Here is a 23,104-nt window from a genome sequence, read left to right on the forward strand (position 1 = left end):
TTATGGCTACCACAAAAGGAATTTTATTACAAGAATTACAGCATTTAAAAAGTATGAAAGGAATTAGCAACCTAGAATTCCCGACTCTGAAAACTTCCCCAACACCTAGCCTCACACTTAAAGTGGAGTCCATCCATAAATGGAACTTTCGCTTTTAAGGCCTCTTGACTCCCTGACATTCCGCATTTGGCATGTCATTTCTTTGGGGGGGGAGGGGGGAGCCGGTACCTAGATTTGACAGGCACCCGCCCCTTTTTTTCGCTTGGGCCGCCTAAGTTCTACTCTCCCCTTCCCTCCCTGCAATCTTCTGGGACATGTCAGAGGTCCCAGAAGATTGCCTGCGCACTCAGGACGTGAAGCGCGACTCGCATATGCGCAGTGCGCACCTGGCTGTGAAGCCGCAAGCTGTCACAGCCTGGTGCCCACACTAGAGATGCCTGCACCGCGGGGAGAAGAGGGGGAGAACCGAGGCTCCCGCCGGCCGCATCGATGGATCGTGGAACAGGTGAGTGTGTGTTTAATAAAGGTCAGCATTTACACTTTTTATAGCTGCTGACTTTTATTAAACACGAAATTGGGTGGAACTTCGCTTTAAGTCCCCCCTAGAAAGGACAAACCCCCCATCCCCTACTCCCACCTACTGCAGGACTGCAGAAATTTAGTCTACTGCCTTGGACCTCAGAATGGCGATAAGGAGATAGCCCTGTGATGGATACTTGTGGTTTCCACAGCTATCTCCTTATCTCCATTCCTAGGTTCCAGGCAGTAGACTAGTATTTTGCGGTCCTCCAGTAGGTGCAAGTCTTAGTAATTTTGGAGGGGTTGGTCCTTAGTGCTGGTGGATGGGGGCTTGGTCGGGGGTGGGGGGTCTGTTCTTTCTGGGGGGAGGGCTTGTGTGTGGGGGGAGGGGCCAGGGCAGTTTTCAGAGTAGGGAATTCTGGGTTGCTGATTCCTTTTATACTTTTTACATACTGTAATTTTCTAATAACATTTTTGTTTTGGTAGCCATAGGTTGGTGTCAGATTTCTATTTTCCTCTGTTCTTTTTTGGCTGGCTACAGTTTATAGAATACCACCCCCCCCCCCCCACTATTTGGGCAGGGCACTGTGTTTCAAGGAGGTAAATCTCCGGACCATCATCTCTTTTGGATTAAAGAATACAGTATGTGCAGTTTAACCACAAGGTGCACTTACATTTTTTGCCCACTGTCCTACATTATTCCACCCTTCCCAGATATTTACACACCTCCATCCCGTAGCCTCACACAGTGTTTAGATCCTTTATGGAAACTCTTCCATGCAATGGCTGCAACTGCATAGTGGATCCCCTTAGACTTTTGTGGGCTGCCTTCTAAGCCCAGAGATGTTTGGGATATGGTCCCATAGAGGTGTATTGGAATCCACTGCACAGATGCAGCCAAAATTTTTACAAACCACCTTTCAGCCCTTAAAGAAGAACTAAGCCACACTACCCTATTTTGTACCTACATTTAGTCAATAGAAATTGGAAAAAGAATTATCTTTAAGGGAGTCAGCTATTTATTGCATGATAAATATAGAAAGTATTACATTTTCCTATACAAATATATGCTAATTTGAAAACCATTGGTAGGCAGTGTATTCTTATGATAGTGAGGTGTACGGAATATAATTCAAATGAGTCCGACACCATATACGTAGCACCACACGAGTTCTGCACCCTTTATGGAGTGCACTCCTGAGTCCTGCACTGTGTATGTAGCACACTCCTGAGTCTTTCACCCTGTACCCTGTACATATTGCCCTCCTGAATCCTGCATGTAGCACACTCCTGAACTCTGAACCCTGCATGTAGCTCACTCCTGAGTCCTACAACCTGTATGAAGCACACTCTGAACGCTGTATGTAGCATACTCCTGAACTCTGTACCGTGTACATAGCAAATTCCTGAGGCCTGCACCCTTTACATATCGCACTCTTTAACTCTGCACTCTGTATATAGCACACTTGTGAGTCCTGCACCCTGTATGTAGCACACTCCTGAGCTCTGAACCCTGTATGTAGCACACTTCTGAGGCCTGCACCCTGTACATAGCGCACACTCCTGAGTCTAGCACCCTGTACATGGCGCACTCCTGAGTCCTGCACCCTGTACATAGCACGCTTCTGAACTCTATACCCTGCACATAGCAAATTCCTGAGCCCTGCACACTCTACATATCACACTCTTGAACTCTGCACTCTGTATGTAGCACACTTGTGAGTCCTGCAGACTGTATTTAGTTCACTTCTGATCTCTGCAACCTGTACGTAGCACACTTGTGAGTCCTGCACCCTGTATGTAGCACACTCCTGAACTCTGCACCATGTATGTAGCACGCTCCTGAGTCTTGCTCCCTGTACATACTGCACTCCTGAGTAGGGATGATCGAACGGTTCGGGCCCACCATCGGTTCGGCCCTAACATTGGGTGTTCGAGGTTCGGCCGAATTTAGAACTTTTTGCCCAAAAAGTTCGGAATTTGGCAACCAGAACCGCCCAAAATGCAATGCTTCAGGAAATGGGCTTTAAAAGCCCGTGATTGGACCAGAACCATTAGCAAAAGCCAATTGAGGGGGCAGGAGAATTCTAGGAATGTGATTGGAGTGACTAGGGGGTCCCTAGACCAATCATTAGTGAATACGCCCCCCAGTATATAAGATCGCCCCCGCCATATTCCTAGCATTGTTATACTGGACATGGAAGAGAGTGGAAGCAGTTCTGTTAATTTTACTTTAAAAGTGTCATTTAGCATTTATTAGTGTGAGGAAAGGAATATCTAGTGTAGTTAGAGTGCTCCTTTACACTTAAGTTAGCTTCAAAAATTTAGTTTCTGTAGGCAAAGTGTTAAGTATCAGGGGACCGTAGTGTAGTGTAGGGTTAACTGGCAGTGACTGCTATGGCAGGGTGACAAAACCCCTCCATAGCAGGGTGACCGCTATAGAGAAATGATCATTTCTCTGAATAGCTTCATCACACCCATATGGCTTCTCACCAGCCAAGCATTTTTTATGCTGCAGGGGCTGCCACTGCCAGTGCTTTTTTGAGGACATGTTTGATGTCAGACATGACATCTGAACATGGGGGTATATATAGACATATATGTCTGAATATATACCCCTAAACATATATAGGTGTGATAGTAGCAGAAATAAATGCTTGCACTAATGAAATCATTTACAGTAATATATTTCTGCTACTATCACACCTATATATGTCTAGGGGTATATATTCAGACATATATGTGTATATATACCACCTATACACATGTTCAGATGTTTTGCCTGCCTCAAAAGAACCCCAAAAAATGCCAAAAAAACTCTAGCGTCAAAAAAAAAAAAATGCCCAGGTGTGTTTTTGCTGGAATTTTTTGGGGGGTTTTGGAGGCAGGCAAAACATCTGAACTTGTGCACAGTACCACTATACACAAGTTTAGATGTTTTTCCTGACTGCAAAGATCCCAAAAAAATGCCTGCTTTGAAACCGGCAAGGTGTTACAGCAGAGAAGCCATATTGGTGAAAAATCAGATCTGAAAGTTTTCTAATACAAACAATCTTTCTTTTATGGTTCTGGACATGCTACAGAGCTGAAACTTCACATGTACACATTTTAGACCCCCCAGATACCAAATCCAAATAAATAAAAATCAAAAAATCTCTTTTTTTTTTTTAATTTTTCAATAATTGGCTTTTTTATCAAAAATTACAATTTTTAAGAACTTTTTTTGTGTGATTTTGTGTCTGGGGGGTCTAAAAGGTGTACCTGTGAAGTTTCAGCTCTGTAGCATGTCCAGAACCAGAAAAAAGATCATATAGGTGTTAAAGTTAAAGGAGGGTCCCGACCCACATCCCTGTTCTACTGAAAAATTATCTTTTTTTTTTTCATGGTTCTGGACATGCTACAGAGCTGAAACTTCACATGCACATCTTTTAGACCCCCCAGATACTAAATCCAAAGTCAAAATAAAAAAATCTCTCTCTTTTTTTTTTTTAATTTTTTCAATAATTGGCTTTTTTATCAAAAATGACAATTTTTAAGAACTTTTTTTTGTGTGATTAATAGTTAATGGGGCATGACCCAGAACCCTAGGCACTTTTTAGGGGCATTTATTAGGTTTTGGGGCTTCAAAATGGTGTTTTTTGATTACCGAAGTTCGGGTCCCATTGATTTCAATGGGGTTCTGAAATCCGGGCCGAACTTTCGGGAAGTTCGGATGTTCTGGCCGAACCAAACTTTCCAAAAGTTCGATCATCCTTACTCCTGAGTCCTGCACCTTAACTCTGAACCTTGTATGTAGCACACTTCTGAGGCCTGCACCCTGTACATAGCGCACTCCTGAGTCCTGCACCCTGTACATAGCACAATATTGAACAGTGCACTCTATAAATAGTGAATAGTGAATTTCTGAGCCCTGCTCCCTGTACATAGCACACTTATGAAATGTGCACTCTGTATGTAGCACACTTGTGAGTCCTTCACCCTGTACGTAGCACACTCCTGAACTCCGCACCCTGCATGTAGTGCACTCCTGAACTCTGTACCCTGTACATAGCGCATTCTTAAATTCTGCACCCTGTACATAACGCACTTCTGAACACTGCAACTTGTGCATAGTGCACTCCTGAACTCTGCATGTAGCTGTAGCCGCCTCTAGTGTGTGCTACTAGAAGAGTAGTGCAGGTAAATGCATTTCCTGGCTCTAGGTTAAAAACCTGAGTCAACTAATTGTGTCTGGGTTTTTAGAGGCCAGGGCTGGATGACCCATCCTGGCAGCTCTCTGGTACCTCCCCCTGTTTCTAGAGTTTTGGAGAATGTTCTGGAACTAGTGGTTGGGATGAGGTGAAGATGCCTTGAATATTTTTGGGACTTCAGACAATCCCCAGAGGTGGGCTTGCATGGGACTGAGAAAATCCCATAAATAGACATGGGCCATGCCAGCAGGGGGATTGGGTGGAAGATGAAGAAGCAGTGCCGAGAGAGGTTGTCGGTGGCCCTTGAGGGACCCCATTCCCGGGGGGGGAGGGGGGGGAGCCTCGGGCTGGGAGCTTAGGCAAGCTGACCTGGAAGGATCCCACCACAGGAGGAGGTTTGAGAGATTTGGACCGGAAAGGCAGCTTGAAGGAACAAGCAGAGAGTATATCAGCATGTTGCAGGGACAAACAAGGGGAGAGACTTTCAGCTGTAGCAGGTCTCTCTTGAAGACTGTGGTGTGCCAAGCCTTCATCTAACCTAGCCCTGGGAGTCCCTATGTGTGTGCCAGACAGGCAGGAATGGGGGAAGGGTGTCAGTCAAGAGGACTGGGGAAAAGCAAACAGCCAGGTGGGCTGGAATCTTCTGCAGTGGTAGAACTGGGCTCAGAGACTACAGGAAGGCAGAAGGTCTTGCTGTTGACTCAATGTGCTAGTATTCCACAAAGGGACGGGATGTTCCTAGCCTATATGGGGCTGCTGCTATTAACTAAAGAGACCATTGATTCCCTTGGAGTGAATCAGCAGGAGTTGTACATAGAAACCAAGTGTGTGCAGGGAGAAGAAAGAAGATGACCTTTTGTAAATAGGGAGTAAGTCGTCCCCTTTTGTGCTTTGTTCTGGACATTTTCAAGTTAGGCATCCCATATTTCCCTACCCCATCTAAGTTATCAACCCCTAATAAAAGAACCAAAAAATCAAGCTAAGGACTGTTTTCTGTGTTTGAGTGCATGAAGAAAATGCTGTGTGCCTGGCTGTGTAACAGCTCTCACGAGGGGTGTGTTACATAGCGCACTCCTGAGTCCTGCATCCTGTACATAGTGCACTCCTAAATCCTGCACCCCGTATGCATCATAATCCTGAACTCTCTACCCTGTATGTAGCGCACTCCTCAGTCCTGCACCCTATATGTAGCACACTCCTGAGTCCCGCAATAGGGATGGGAAAACTGTTTGGCCAGACCATGAGTTCAGGCCGAACATTTGCTTGTTTGGTCGTTCGCCGGATAACCAGAATTTTCAGGGTGTTCGCTGGGTGTTTGCCCCGACGATAACCCTGCTATGCACTGAGCCCTGCACAGTGCATTCTACACCCTGATTGGGCAAAGGTTTTCCCAATCAGGGTGCACTGTAAACTGGTTGTTAAGGAGCGGGTCCGGGAAGCCTGCCGCGGTGTCCTTAACAACCGATGAGTCATCAGCTGTCAATGTGGTTCCTTGCTGACAGCTGAATAAAAAGAAAATGTGTCGGTAAAATAAATAAAGAAAAAAATATTGTGGGGTCCCCCCAATTCATACCAGGCCCTTCGGATCCTGCCACCCCCCCATGTGAATGGGTATGGGGTACATCGTACAAAAGTAATAAGTGTAAAAGTGTACAAAAGTAATAAAAACAAGGAACAGTTTTTGACAATTCCTTTATTTAAAAAATAGTGTCCCTCGAACTAAATCCATCGTCAATCACGCTGCCCGCCAGACCCAAAAAAAAAAAAAAATGGAAAACGCTCTCGCCTCCTAGGAGGCCTATCATATACCCGCTCTGTGCTTTGACATCTCTTATATAGGCTAGGGGTGAGGCCACCTGGCTATGTCACCCGGTGGCACTGCCCCTTCTAAAGTCACATGATGCCAGAAGGGGGCAGTGCCCCTGGGTGACGTAGCCAGGTGGCTCCGCCCTTTGCCTATATAATAAATGTCAAAGCACAGAGTGGGCATACGTTGGGAGGCCTCCCAGGAGACGAGAGCATTTTTTTTCTCTTTTTTTTTCTGGTCAGGCGGGCGGCGTTATTGACGATGGATTTACTTCGAGGGACACTATTTTTTTATTTTTTAATAAAGGATTTGTCAAAAACTATCTCTTGTGTTTATTACTTTTGTACACTTTTTTGGTGAATGGGTGTTTTGGTGATGAGGCTATGCGGAGCTTGGTTTATGTGTTGATCATTGGAGAGTGTGGAAGGTGATTACACTAACAGTTGAAACCAGTGTGGAGGTGGTGGGACTGGAATGAGTTGTGGAGGTGGTGGGACTGGGATGAGTTGTTGCCTATCTGATACCTACCCATTTACATGCAATATACAAGATGATTTTAAATGTGAGTGGTTTACTTGGATTTTAATAAATGTTTTATGGGATAAATGCACTATTGGAGGCTTTTTGTTTTCTCTCACTCACATGCAATGAGATTAGACCTGCTGATTGTGGAGTGATACTACCAGGTGGATATTGACCTAAAAGCTTATTTCCATAGGGGGGACAGCTCTATTTAATTGCACTGGTGGTGGATATAATGTGTGTTATTCCTGGCTCTACTCACATAGAAGAGTTGACTGTTAATCATGAACTTTCCTGAATTGAATCACTTTGAAGATTTACTTTTGATTTATACACCGTGATTTTGACAGTTGTATGGACCATATTTTATGATTTTGAAATTTCTGAATATTTTGTATTATTTTCACATTTGATTATATCACATGCAGATATATGATTGTCCACTGCATAGTAGCAGTGATTGCGCTACTGTGGAATTGATTATTGGTTGCTACACTAATGTAAGAGTCCTTTCACACGGCCGCTCCGTGTGAAAGGTCCGCTGCGGGACTTTTTTTTTTTTTTTTCCACGGAGCGGATGACATTTCTGTCATCCACTCCGTGTGCCCGCATATCATCCCATCCGTTTGCGGACGATTTGCGGACATAATGTAAGTATATGGCACTGCGGATGTCAGCGGATGACACCGCTGACATCCGATTTTCCTTCCTTTCCGTTTTTTACATGGAAGAAAAAATGGGGTTCTGTTCCATTCGTAAAAACGGAACAGAACTGAAAGGAGGAAAATCGGGTGTCAGCGGATGGTATTCCGCTGACACCCGCAGTGCCATTCACTTACATTATGTCCGCAAATCATCTGCAAACGGATGGGATGATTTGCGGACACACGGAGCGGCCGTGTGAAAGGACCCTTATTGTCACAATTTTTTCAGGGATTTATTATTTAAGTAGCAGCACTGAATTATATAACACTTTAGGTGATTTTTGGAATCCTAAACGCAGTGAAACACACAAATTAATCTAATTAGTAACTGACCATGGAGTAAGCATGCAGCCACTAAAGCCTGAACTTGTCCTGCATGCTTGTTCCAGTTTAGTGACTTATGAAGTAATAAAGTTAAGGTGAAGATGGCAACACTGGTGTTTACACCTTTTATAAACAAGTTAGCAATGTTAGAAGGCAGATTTCTGCACTGACAGATTCTCTTCAAGCTAGTCATACACAGACAGATCTCATTGTCTATAAATAAGCAGTTAGTCATTTCTCAATAGACCCACCATATGTAGACAGTTTATATTTTGCCTCTAAAGGGACATGGGCAGCACAGTGGCTAAGTGGTTAGCACTTCTGCCTAGCATTACTAGGGTTGTTGGTTTGAATCCCAACCATGGCACTACCTGCCTGGAGTTTACATGATTTCTCTGTTCCTGCATGGGTTTCCTCTCACACTCCAAAGACATACTGGTAGGTTAATTGGCTTCTGTCTAAATTGGTCCTAGTGCATGCATGTATGAATGTTAGGGGCCGTAGATTGTAAGCTCCTTGAGGGCAGGGACTGATGTGAACGTACAATATGTATGTATAACACTGCATAAATTGACAGCACTATAATAATGTACATAAAGATAGTGTAGTGCTAAAAGCCAACTATATATATATATATATATATATATATATATATATAAAGAATTCATTAAAATTTGTGAAAACACAATAATAAGTGATGTGCAAAAATACATACGGTACATAGAAAAAAAATCAGGGTACATGACAGTACATTACAAAAAAAGTCAAAAGTGTAAAATCCAACCCCAGATGCTCTCACTTATGAAAAAATGCGTCAGATGGAGCTTGTGCTGTGATGTCATTGTGTGCTTTTTCTCCTTGTGATTAAACAGCGCTGTGTTTCATCAGAGTTTTGTAAGTGTTTAGTGTAAATTCTAAGAAAGTTTTAGTGACGGTTTTACACTATGTGCGGATGCTTGGTATTCCTTTACATATATCCATGAGATGGGAGGATGACCTGTGAACTTTTCATGTGACAACACTGAAGAAATTACACTTTGCTACAATGTAAAGTAGTGAGTGTACAGCTTGTATAACCTTGTAAATTTACTGCCCCCTCAAAATAACTCAACACACAGCCATTAATGTAGAAATTGCTGGCAACAAAAGTGAGTACACCTCTAAGTTAAAATGTCCAAATTGGGCCCAATTAGCCATTTTCCCTCCCCAATATCATGTGACTTGCTAGTGTTACAAGGTCTCAGGTGTGAATGGGGAGCAGGTGTGTTAAATTTGGTGTTATCGCTCTCACTCTCTCATACTGGTCACTGGAAGTTCAACATGGCACTTCATGGCAAAGAACATCTAGCACTGTGATTTACCTACACAATCAATAATGCAACATGTTTTTGGACATTGCCCAACTGTTAAAAAAATTATTTGCATCATGCATCAGTTTTGTCCACTGCTTGGCTTACTTTTCCAAGACCAAGACCAGACCATAAACATATACAAAAGAGATCTTACCTGTACCAAGGTAAATTAGTGTAGATGTAATGGATGTTCACTTATGGTTCTATAGCTCAAGAGGGAACCAGACACCACAGTGCTTCAACGCATATAAGAGTACTGTATATATACCAGCCTTTCTCCTCCTACTTTATGTTGTAGGGAATTCTCTTAACCCATGCTACACCTGATAGAAACAAGGTCTTACATATACTAACTTTATCTGTTTAAGCATTAGATGAAGAAAAGAAAAACACATGGCAAAGGAGTACTGTAAAAAAAAAAGTAGAAAAGTTAGTGTGTAAGTGATAGCACCCATAGAAAAGCCCTGAAAGAAGGGTTCAAACCAGTTTTTGTGACCACTCCAGCCAGTCCAAAAAAACTTTTAAAATCTGATAAAGTTTAATTAAATGGACTTTTTGGCTACTTTACAAACTGCATGAATACATTCCTGACTTGTCACATCATACTATAAACAAAATTGGTCGTATGTTGCTTCTTCAGGATACTGCCTTGATACAAGCTGAGTGTGAAACTCTGCTGGTTTTGCCATCTTTGGACCACTTTTCCTAGGAGGCACCATTCATTTTATTGCACACAGTGGTGTAGCATTAGCCATAGCAGCCCACACAGCTGCTATGGCACTTGGGTGAATTCCATTAGGGAGGCTGTGACATTGAAAAGTATAGAAGGGCCCCAATTCTCAAGCAGCTCCCACTAAGCTTGACAAGGGCACCTTTCTTCTTCTTAAAGTTTGGGTGCGCACACACCTCTTATCATATGACTTTGTCGCAGGATGAGAGCTGTACTGCTTTGCCGTCATTTGACGGCAGGCAGGAAGTAGTTAAAGAGGGTAATTCGGATTTTGGTGCTGGCTTGAAGCTATATATTTCAGTTCGTTACTGCATGTTTAATGCAGTATAATTCAGTACATTAGTGCATGTTCAACACAGTATATTTCAGTGTGTTACTGCACATTTATCGCAGTATATTTCAATGCGTTATTGCACATTTAACGCAATATATTGCAGTGCGTCCGTGCAGTTTTACTGCAGTATTTCATAGTGTGTCAGTGGAGTGTGTCTGTGTAGTGAGTGCACCAAACACCACTTTCCATTGATAAAAAGTACATCCATGTACACATTTCCACATCTTTATTACATTTTGTTAATAAGCGCCCCCCCCTCCCTCCATCATGCTGGGAGGCAGACGTTACCATGGCACTGTGAGGGGGCCAGCAGCGTATGTGTCCACAGGCAAAGGTGGACTTGGTCAGTCCTCAGGCAGAGCATTATTTCCTCTGTTTAGTAATGTTGCCCATGCTATCTAGCCACAGCATGCAGAGGAGGTGGTAGAAAGTATATTTTTAGGCGCTCACAGGGGGTGCTACTCTTTATGTTGGCTGCTAATAAAAGCAAGTGGTGAGGTGGTGGTCAATCAGGGCACTGGCACATCAAAAAGCTGCAAGCTTGAAGAGCCTTAGAAGGGATGGGATAAAGGGTTCAAGTGCCTGTGATATAAACTGAGGGTGATGGGCTAGCCTCGGTTCAGAGAGGGGAGAGGTAGGGGTGTAAGAATCCACTGTTCTTCAGGTGGATGGGGGGAGTTGGTCTGGACGGCACTCTGGGCTGCTATCCGGGTGAGCGAAGCAGCTCAATATCAAGCATAAAAGGAGGGGGAAGAAGCGCCACTTGAGTGCAATTAAAAAGGTTTTATTTGGACAAGCAAGGTATGGTGACTCACATCTGTACATTCATTGTGGTGCGCTCCGTGGTGTTGTCAGTAGCTGGGTGCCTGCCACAGCTCTCCGCAGTTCCACCGTCGATCCAACCAGGAAGTCACCTGAGTCTACCCCCGGACCTCTCCCGGATGATCGGACCGCACCGGATCCAGAGCAGGCACCCAGCTACTGACAACACCACGGAGCGCACCACAATGAATGTACAGATGTGAGTCACCATACCTTGCTTGTCCAAATAAAACATTTTTAATTGCACTCAAGTGGCGCTTCTTCCCCCTCCTTTTATGCAGAGGAGGTGGTAGACTGGCTTACTAAACTATCCTCATACTCCTCATCCTCCGTCACACAAGCAGAGACTAGTGTGCAGTCCACTGCAGCTGCAAGAGTGGCTTATTCTGCCTCCTTGTCCACCACCAACACCCAAAGCCCAATTTTTCCATCACTGTATGACAGGTGCATATCATTTCAATTTTTGACAGCAAAGCCAATTTTTGTTTTCATCAAGAGGACCTCTATAGGTTCAGGGTGTGAAGGCACCACCAACACATAAAGCCCAATTTTTCTGCACCTGTTACTTCTATCCAAAGTCTGTGAAAGAGACACCAGAATGTATCCATAAAATCTCTAATCTTGTTCCCAGTGCACTACATTGTGGCCTCATCATACAGACTGGTTGCCCAAGCCATTGTATGTAAAATAAAGAAAGCTTGCAGGGGAAATGTAATTTTTTTTGGCTTTATAAATGCAATTATTGCTGCAGCAGCTTCTATACGCAGTACATATATGCCACTTTACAAGCAGACTAAAATGACCCCATAGGCACTATATTAAAAGGAATTTTTCATTTTTATTGTTATTTCTTGTTTTTATGGTTTCACTTTAAGCATCAGTAAATCACTGCTCATTTAAAAATCATGTTTTTTACAAACTTTTTTTTCATCGATACATGTCCCCCAGGGCAGTACCCAGACCCCCATAACCAATGTATGCCCAATTACTTGCATATAAACCTTCAAAATGGGCACTTTTCATTTTTCCAGGGCTTTTGAGATTCAGCAAATGTTTAGGAAGAATTGGAATATCTTGAAACAAGACCCTACAGCAATATTTGATCAAAAGGGAAACTATAGATGTGGTGTGGCCAACAACGAACAAAAAATGCCTTAGCACTGTGCTGTCTTAGTAAGATGGTTGCTAATAACATACTTTACCCCGTGTGGATTAGATTTCACAATATCACTGCAATCAGCACTCTCTCTGTCCCTCAGTGAAACTTCAAGGGTTAAATGTTTCAGATTTCAAACCATACAATCCCTCAATTGACCAGTAACACAATCTGACAGGCATCAACATTTCTGAGCTCCTTATTCAGCTAAAAAAAGAGGGCATGTGCTCACTTGTAAAAAAGGTGGTTTGTTTTAAAAGGTGGGAGTTCACATATACTTTAAAGTTTCTACAAATCATTAACAAATGTATTTTGTTTTATTGACCCTGAATGTGGAATGTGTGCAGAGAGAGAGAGATTAGAATTACAATAAATCATAAACCAATTATACATGGGAAATGTATAAGATGTTTCAACCATATTCATAAACAAATATGGGTAGGGAGGCAGCATATGAGCCCATAGGTGCAACTCGTAGCTATAAAAAGTCCTGATCCTCAAAAAGTAAATAGTTATTCGTCAAAACCAAATTCAAAATTCCAAAAGGAACTCAATCTCAGTGAAACAATATTATTTATATGTCTCCAATCACTGACATGCAAGAATACCCTAATCACCTGAATTATATAGATAAGTAATATCCAAAGTGACTAGCATGCATTTGGCATTTACTACAATATGCTTAATGCATTGCAAATAATCAATAGTATCCCATAAATATGAGGTTGTCTCCTGTATCAAAAGAGAATGAACCCTATCTAAATATTTTGCTGCAGGAGCACATACCAATTCCATGGCAACCCCTATAGGTCTTCCAGGTGGGGGTCAAAGGATCCTTATGTATCTTTGGAAAAAAAAATGTAACAGGATAATTCAGAATAAAATATATCTCAGTCTCATTATCATTAATATCCTGATTAAGAGCCCTAGTAAGATTAGTTTATACAGGGGAATACACAGAAGTATCAGATGATTGTTTCTTTCTCATAGTCAGACCTATTCATCACAACTAATGAACCTCCCTTATCTGTCAGTTTGATAACAATATCTTGCCAAACAGATAGGGAGTATGAAACCTAGTATACTTTATTGGTATACTGCAGCCAGACATAGATCAAAATTCAACCAGCTCAGCAGGGACTGGACAAATTTAAATCCCTGTATGGGGAAGTCAATCTACTGATCAACTTCTGTACAACCTGTACGATTTTTCCTAGATCACTCCGCAGGCTTTAGCTGGAAGCATAGATCAGTGTATGTTCTGTCCATGAATGTATGGACGCCAATTCAGCATTATTTTAACTTGCAGATTAAATAATATGTACAGTATTCACTTCCATTGTGTTATCTGTGACTTGGTTTTCCCCTGGGTTACTGGGTGGGTCACTCCTGTATCTCTGATGTCGGTGTCCTTCCCACTCTTGCCTATTGGAGGATAGGGTCACAAGTAAAAAAGAGGAAGATGACGTAGATGAATCCATCAATGATGAATTTAAAGAGGCTTTGAAAGGAGTTGTAGATTTGCATCTCATATGTCACCGGTTACTCCTGGCAGCAGTCAATTGACGCCTCTGATGCCAGAAAGTTGGGTTCAACCATTCCTAAGCCCTTTTAGTTTTATAATCTTCTTTGTTCCTCTCCAGTTTCATCCATTTCCTAGTTTCAAAATTCTTTCTATACACTTTTCTTTTCTTTTCTATATTCATTTTTCTTGTATTCGTGCCTTAACACATTCATCCTTAGTAGTCAATGTAATAATGTCCTTTTCTAATTGATACTGTACATAGCCTGTTGTAGTTCAGATTTCTCTCTCTGCTCATGTTCCACAGTCAGGGTCATTAAGTCAAAAGAACATTTATTATTTGTAGAAAGTTTGACTGAAAGTTATCTGGTATGCTAACAGTCACTGCAATCTGGAAAACAGTCTTGCATGGCAAAGTACTAACCAGTGATTTCAACTGCAGTATCAGCAAACTTCAAGTTCAAGGCAAACCTCAGTTATGAGTAGTGTTTAGTAAATACTTCAGAAAGTTGATGATACAGTTCCAAAAAGGTTGGGACGCTATGTAAAATACACAGGAACAGAATTCAACGATTTGCAAATCTCATAAACCCATATTTTTTATTTTTTTCCAAATAAACCCATATTTTATTCACAATAGAAAATCGAAAACACATCAAATGCTTAAACTGAGTAAATGTACCATTTAAAAAGGAACAAAATAAGGTAATTTTGAAATGAATGGCTGCCAAACGTCTCAAAAAAGCTGGGACAGGGCCATGTTTACCACTGTGTAGCATCCCCCCTTCTTTTAACCACACTCAGTAAACCTCAGGGAACCGAGGAGACCAGTTGCTGGAGTTTTGAGAGAAGAATGTTGTCCCATTCTTGCCTGATATAGAATTATAACAGCTCAATGGTCCTAGGTCTCCTTTGTCATATTTTTCGATTCAAGATCAAGAAGGTCTGGACTGCAGACAGGCCAGTTAAGCACCCAGACTCTTCTACTACGAAGCCATGCTGTTGTCATAGATGCAGTATGTGGTTTAGCAATGTTCTGCTGAATTATGAAAGGCCTTCTCTGAAAGGGATGTAGTCTGGATGGGAGAATATGCTGCTCTAAAACTTGGATATATATTTCAGCATTGATGTTGCCTTTTCAGATGTGCAAGCTGCTCATTCCATATGCACTAATGCAACCCCATACCATCAGAGATGCAGGCTTTAACCACTTAAGGACCAGGCCTATTTCTGACACTTGTTGTTTATAAGGATAAATCCGTATTTTTTGCTAGAAAATTACTTAGAACCTCCAAACATTATATATTTTTTTTAGCAGAAACCCTAGAGAATAAAATGGAGATTGTTGCAATACTTTACAGTAACAGTAAAGTTAGTACAATTTTTTTATATAATGTAAAAGATAATGTTATGTCAAGTAAATAGATACCCAACATGTCATGCTTCAAAACTGCGCACACTCGTGGAATGGCGACAAATATTGGTACTTAAAAATATCCATAAGCGTTGTTTAAAACTTTCTACAGGTTACCAGTTTATAGCCACAGAGGAGGTCTATGGCCAGAATTAATGCTCTCACTCTAACAATCGTGGCGATACCTCACATGTGGGGTTTGAACACCGTTTATATATGTGCGTGCAACTGCGTATGAGTTCGCTTCTGCGCTTTAAATTTGTTTTTTTTTATATTTCTTTTTTTTCATATTTATTTTACCTTTGAGTATTATACTGTCCCTTTAGAAAAAAAATTTTTGATCACTTTTATTCCTATTACCAGGAATGTAAACATCCCTTGTGTTGGGGGCAGCATGTGTTTTTACATATTCTAATATCAGATGTTTTTGGATGTTTGAAACCTTATTACACCTGGCCTGGAATGCCGGCAGAGCAAGTTACCCACCAGGGTATTCCTGACAAGGAGTCATAAATGGGAATTTATATCCTCACAGGATGTTCTCGCATAGACCTACTGTTGTGGGATATGGGGGTAGAGGAGCCTCAGATAAGACCTCCTGGGGAGGTTATACCATCATCAAAGGCCAACTGTTACTGAAAAATTAGGAAGAAGGCGCCCTCCTGGATGGATGGTGCCCCTAATGGGAGAATATAACATGTTTCTTGGAAAGATGAGATACCTCCCGTTGATTAGGAAGGGTGGCATCTTATGAATTGTCATTGGACAAGCAGACAGTGGGTGTTTATGTGGGTGGTGTCTGAGTGGACTTTAAAAGCAATCGCCAGCTAGAATTCTGCCTCTTGTGCACTTGAGCCCAGCCGGAAAGATATTGAACCCCGAGGATGCCCATATGTAAAGTTTTATCTGTGATTGTTTTGTCTTATATGCTCTGTAGTATCCTTTTAGTGGTTTATGTTAGCATTTCTACTTTTTTTGATAATAAATTAGATCCTTATTTTTCACCTCTATAGGGAGATGACCATTTCACATAGTCACACCCATAGTACATGTTATATTAAATCGTCTTGTTTGTCTCTATGTGGCCTCCGTAATTGTTTGCTGATATGTCTTTACATTTGTTTTTGCAAATGTTTTTGTTTTTACTGAATCTAACAATTCATCCTCACTTCATGCTCTGTGTTCTTTTTCAATTTGGAAAACATCGTACTTTTCGAAATGCTACACTGATAATTACTGATGTTTGAATGTTACACACAAGATCTTTGTTTATAAAGACACTAATGGTTTTTCGCCGGACATTAAAGAGGAAGTAAACCCTCCTCTACAACTTGTACCTATAGGCAAGCCTATGATAAGGCTTACCTATAGGTACTGCAAATATCTCCTAAACATGTACCGTTTAGGAGATATTTACCTTACATGTCGCCAGTGACGTCACTGGCGCATGCGCTCTGAAGGAACGGCTGATCGTGCCGTTCCTTCAGAGCCCCGTGCCGTGACTGTCGGCTCCCGCGCGCGTGCGCGGGAGTGACGTCACCGCGGCTCCGGCCAATCAGATGGCCGGATGCCGCGATCCCGGAAGACGGGCGACTAGACATGTCGCCCGTCATAGAGGTGAGTGAGCGGCACGGCGGGGGCTCGTTCTGAGGTAAGTATTGCATAATGAGCTAATATGCGATGCATACTAGCTCATTATGTCTTTCTTTTGCAGGGTGTAAAAAAAAAAAACTCAAACAAGTTTACAACCTCTTTAATGCCTACTCCTACAGAGATCACTAATGAAAAAAGATTTTCCTTTAAATCTAAATATAATTAGACGTACACCCAGCTGAAAAGACGGACTTAAAAGGAATCAGCTGGGAGACATCAAACGCGGAGTCAAGAATGCCGGAAGTGATACAGTGCCTTGCGAAAGTATTCAGCCCCCTTGAACTTTTCAACCTTTTGCCACATTTCAGGCTTTAAACATAAAGATATAAAACTGTAATTTTTTGGGAAGAATCAACAACAAGTGGGACACAATCATGAAGTGGAAATTTATTGGATATTTCAAACTTTTTTAACAAATAAAAAACTGAAAAATTGGGCGTACAAAATTATTCAGCACCCCTTAAGTTAATACTTTGTAGCGCCACCTTTTGCTGCGATTACAGCTGTAAGTCGCTTGGGGTATGTCTCTATCAGTTTTACACATCGAGAGACTGAAATTTTTTTGCCCATTCCTCCTTGCAAAACAGCTCAAAACAGCTCAAGCTCAGTGAGAGCGTTTGTGAACAGCAGTTTTTAGTTCTTCCACAGATTCTCGATTGGATTCAGGTCTGGACTTTGACTTGGCCATTCTAACACCTGGATATGTTTATTTGTGAACCATTCGATTGTAGATTTTGCTTTATGTTTTGGATCATTGTCTTGTTGGAAGACAAATCTCCGTCCCAGTCTCAGGTCTTTTGCAGACTCCATCAGGTTTTCTTCCAGAATGGTCCTGTATTTGGCTCAATCCATCTTCCCATCAATTTTAACCATCTTCCCTGTACCTGCTGAAGAAAAGCAGGCCCAAACCATGATGCTGCCACCACCATGTTTGACAGTGGGGATGGTGTGTTCAGGGTGATGAGCTGTGTTGCTTTTACGCCAAACATAACGTTTTGCATTGTTGCCAAAAAGTTCGATTTTGGTTTCATCTGACCAGAGCACCTTCTTCCACATGTTTGTTGGTGTGTTTCCCAAGTGGCTTGTGGCAAACATTAAACAACACTTTTTATGGATATCTTTAAGAAATGGCTTTCTTCTTGCCACTCTTCCATAAAGGCCAGATTTGTGCAGTATACGACTGATTGTTGTCTTATGGGCAGAGTCTCCCATCTCAGCTATAGATCTCTGCATTTCATCCAGAGTGATCATTGGCCTCTTGGCTGCATCTCTGATCAGTCTTTTCCTTGTATGAGCTGAAAGTTTAGAGGGACGGCCAGGTCTTCGTAGATTTGCAGTGGTCTGATACTCCTTCCATTTCAATATTATCGCTTGCACAGTGCTCCTTGGGATGTTTAAAGCTTGGGAAATCTTTTTGTATCCAAATCCGGCTTTAAACTTCTCCACAACAGTATCTCGGACCTGCCTGGTGTGTTCCTTGTTCTTCCTGATGCTCTCTGCGCTTTAAACGGACCTCTGAGACAATCAAAGTGCAGGTGCATTTATACGGAGACTTGATTACACACAGGTGGATTCTATTTATCATCATTAGTCATTTAGGTCAACATTGGATCATTCAGAGATCCTCACTGAAGTTCTGGAGAGAGTTTGCTGCACTGAAAGTAAAGGGGCTGAATAATTTTGCACGCCCAATTTTTCAGTTTTTTATTTGTTAAAAAAGTTTGAAATATCCAATAAATTTCGTTCCACTTCATGATTGTGTCCCACTTGTTGTTGATTCTTCACAAAAAATTACATATTTATATCTTTATGTTTGAAGCCTGAAATGTGGCAAAAGGTCGAAAAGTTCAAGGGGGCCGAATACTTTCACAAGGCACTGTATCTACCAGAATGTATAGTTAGGGACTTTTGGGTGAGAAGGTCGCCTCTGAGAAGAGTGTATAGAAAGAATAAGAGCAAATGCACTTTATTGGCACTAACAACCAGACAGTTACGTCATAAAAATAGAATATTTTATTTAGAAATTATTAAAAAACATATATACAATATGTGTGTCACCATAAAGTGTAAGACATGAAAACACATCAAGAACAAATATATAGGTATCGAAACACGCAATTCAGAAGGCAAATATAACCTAAATCACCAAAGCCTATATCACCGCCTTATGGACAGAAATTACCGTACTGAAACTTATACAAACTAGAGGTGCTAGAGCAGCCTTGAGGCTATTCCTGGTATAGCAAGTTAGAACTCTTGAACGAATCCATCGGCGGTGAAAATAGGGAGGCTCGATATTTGGTACTATATTCCAGTTAAAGGCAAACTCTACATGTTTCGCGCGGTTAGCGCTTCTTCAGGAGTTTTAATAAAGGCTGAAACAATTCTACAAAAATATAGAAAAGAAGAGTTTAGGATTTATACATAGCCTATTGAAAGAATATACATATATGTACATGCGTGTATACCTTCCTTAAAACAGGGAAGGGAGACAAAACATACAGAATCACAACAACATCAATAATTGCATAACCCATCTAAATGAATCAGCGAAGTTTATTATTTTCTTACCAATGTAGCAATATTGGTAGCACAGTGTATAGAGACACTGTTCTCTATTTAATGGATGCCGATGCCTGTGGTCACGGAGCAGACACGAGGGCGAAAATACAATTGCGTGCCAAATAACACCCCAAGGGGAAAAGGGGTGTATGTAAAGGAGGTGGGGGGATATTTAGGATAACAATCCTTAATCTAATAGGAAAAATATAAATATGGTAAGCCAAAGGAGGAGGGATATCATAAAATGGATTGATAGATGTACATAATGATAAAGGTCTTAGTGTCCAGTCTCTTTCCCATTAGGCTCAAAAGATGTAGATGAGGTTACGAGAAGTGTAGCTGACTATTATGGTACAAATACACAATAATAGGTGGGTACCAGAAGGGTAATTCTGTATTCCCTGTAAACAGAGCCAGGGGACATAATATATTATAACAGTAAGGGTATGGAACTTTTGGGATCCAGCCCAGAGACCATTAGCAAAAAGCAGAATAAAAATAAAAAATAAAAAGGTACTTTGTATCAAAAAGCCAACTTCTAAAGGACATATGCAAGAATATGCTATAATTAGATTAGCTATTAGATTAAGGATTGTTATCCTAAATATCCCCCCACCTCCTTTACATACACCCCTTTTCCCCTTGGGGTGTTATTTGGCACGCAATTGGATTTTCGCCCTCGTGTCTGCTCCGTGACCACAGGCATCGGCATCCATTAAATAGAGAACAGTGTCTCTATACACTGTGCTACCAATATTGCTACATTGGTAAGAAAATAATAAACTTCGCTGATTCATTTAGATGGGTTATGCAATTATTGATGTTGTTGTGATTCTGTATGTTTTGTCTCCCTTCCCTGTTTTAAGGAAGGTATACACGCATGTACATATATGTATATTCTTTCAATAGGCTATGTATAAATCCTAAACTCTTCTTTTCTATATTTTTGTAGAATTGTTTCAGCCTTTATTAAAACTCCTGAAGAAGCGCTAACCGCGCGAAACATGTAGAGTTTGCCTTTAACTGGAATATAGTACCAAATATCGAGCCTCCCTATTTTCACCGCCGATGGATTAGTTCAAGAGTTCTAACTTGCTATACCAGGAATAGCCCCAAGGCTGCTCTAGCACCTCTAGTTTGTATAAGTTCCAGTACGGTAATTTCTGTCCATAAGGCGGTGATAGGGGCTTTGGTGATTTAGGCTATATTTGCCTTCTGAATTGCGTGTTTCGATACCTATATATTTGTTCTTGATGTGTTTTCATGTCTTACACTTGTGGTGACACACATATTGTATATATGTTTTTTAATAATTTCTAAATAAAATATTCTATTTTTATGACGTAACTGTCTGGTTGTTAGTGCCAATAAAGTCCATTTGCTCTTATTCTTTCTATACATATTTTGATTAGGACGTGGCGCGTACTATTTTAAGTGTCCACAGCGTCATCCTGTGCTGACATTTTTTCCCCTCCCCTTTTGACAGCCTCTGAGAAGAGGGCAGTCTCACCGGTTCAGATAGTAATGTTTATGATGTGCTTAACCATTGTTTCCTTTGCACTGGAAATTTGGGTCTGGCTAGGCCCTCCGTGGTTTGAAATGTAAATACTATATTTAGTTAGTTATGATGATATGATTAACCTACTCAAACAGATTTTTGTTTGTTGGGGGGTGCATTAAGTTAATGTGCCTTTGTGTATAAATGCTTTTGTGAATACTTGTACAGTAAATATCAATTTTTCTACGTAATTTATTACCATGTACATTCGTTATTTTCTCTTTTCCCCCTTTCCAGGTTTGTGGGATACTTCGTCAGGAAATTTTTAGTAATAAATTTGTGTAGGGGGCCAGTGAGGACATAGCTTGTTTGGTGGGGGTGAGTGTAGCACCCTCCTAGATAGGTGCTAGAGAGTGTGTATAGTTTTTGGCTCTGTCTGCCTATCAGAGGAGCAGCAGGTAAATTCTATATTCTCTCTGCTTAAATTGGAGCAGGATCTGTGAGTTAGGTCTGCTCAATGTGCCCAGTGTGTGATTCATATGGTCTGAGGGAGTGTCTCCACTGAACCCAATGGGGAGGCACATTGGACAGTGGAGATAACCTGGCCAATGAGGACACAGGCTTTGATACAGCCCCAGGGATTGGCACAGACTGTTGTCTCGGTGCATTGTGGGGTGTAGTATTTAAAGCCAGGGACACATGTGCTCAAGGTCTTTGGCTGGGAAGCAGAGTCCCGGGAAGGAGGGTGGCGGCTGCCTCCTCTTCTGCAGGCGATGGTGTATGGTCACAGGCAGTCGGCCTGGTGAGCCAGAGATGTGGAGCTGAGCCCAGAGGTCCAGGAGAGCTGACTGGAGGAGTTAAGGCACTGGAGAACCTGGAAAGCAGTATTGTGAGTGCAGAGGATCCTGCCTAAGGGCCTGCCCAGGAAGGGGGCCACTCCGGAGTAGTGTAGTCAGTGGACGTGTGTCAGCTGGTAGAGAGGAAGGGGGTACTAGGTGTGTGCCCCGAAGAAAAGTACCAAAAGGAACATTTACCTCAGGGTGAAGCTGCGTCCTTGTCGCATTCTCAGCCAGAAGTCCTCAGCAATGTGAATAGTTTAATTGTTGGAGTATTCCACTCATCCCTTCTCCTATCCCAACATTAACCACTTGCCGACCGCTCACATTGCTGCTACTGCAGCAGAGTGGCCGCCCTGGGTCTGGCGACGTAGACCTACGTCGCCAGATACCTCCCTCTCTCGGCGGTGCATGCGCGGCGACGGAGGTCGTGTGTGTTTAGTAAACAAAGCGGGCGGATCTCCTCTGTGACAGGCAGGGACAGATCACAGGATTCAGCATAGCTGAACCTGCGATCTGTGTCTGTGTCACACAACCCCCTCCCCCCCCACACGTCAGTAAGCATGATTTAACCCCTTGATCACCAACAGTGTTAACTCCTTCCCTGCCAGTGTCATTATTACAGTAACAGTGCATATTTATAGCACTGATTACTGTAGTAATGTCACTGGTCCCCCCAAAAGTGTCAAAAATGTCAGTTAGGGGTCCGATCTGCCTGCCGCAATGTCGCAGTCCCGCAAATAAAAATCGCAGATCACTGCCATTACTAGTAAAAACAAAATAAACAATAAAAATGGCAAATCTTTTCCGTAGTTAGTAAACAGGATAACCTTTGAGCAAACCAATCAAAATACGCTTATTGTGACTTTTTTTTTACCAAAAATATGTAGCAGAAAACAATGTGGCCTAAAATGTTAAAACATTTTGATTTGTAAATTTTTTTGGGGAATGTTATATACAGTATCAGAATGTGAAAAATATTGTTTTTTTTTTTCAAAATTGTCGCTCTTTTTTTCAAAAATTAAAAATCGCACAGATGATCAAATTTAATTAATTTAATTTGGGTACAGCTTCGCACGACCGTGCAATTGTCCGTTAAAGTAACGCAGTGCTGAATCGTAAAATATGGCCTGGTCAGGAATGGGGTAAAATCTTCCGG

General features: G+C 41.7%; 1 protein-coding gene across 3 annotated transcripts in view; it reads right to left on the reverse strand.

Moving 5' to 3' along the window:
* The window catches only part of LOC309559457 (cytochrome P450 2F3-like), a 132,736-nt gene that overhangs the window by 74,976 nt on the left and 34,656 nt on the right, over positions 1-23,104 (reverse strand). The window contains exon 1 of one of the 3 annotated variants that reach the window (XM_082262727.1): positions 13,816-14,161. The exons of 1 other annotated variant lie outside the window; for it this stretch is intronic. The gene's annotated coding sequence lies outside the window, so the exon portion shown is untranslated. Of the gene's footprint in view, positions 1-13,794; positions 14,162-23,104 lie in introns of those variants that run through there. One more of the 3 variants, XM_082262726.1, reaches the window with a different exon arrangement.

Source organism: Pelophylax lessonae, assembly GCF_965119305.1.
Source record: "Pelophylax lessonae genome assembly, chromosome: 7".
NCBI classification, from domain to species: domain Eukaryota; kingdom Metazoa; phylum Chordata; class Amphibia; order Anura; family Ranidae; genus Pelophylax; species Pelophylax lessonae.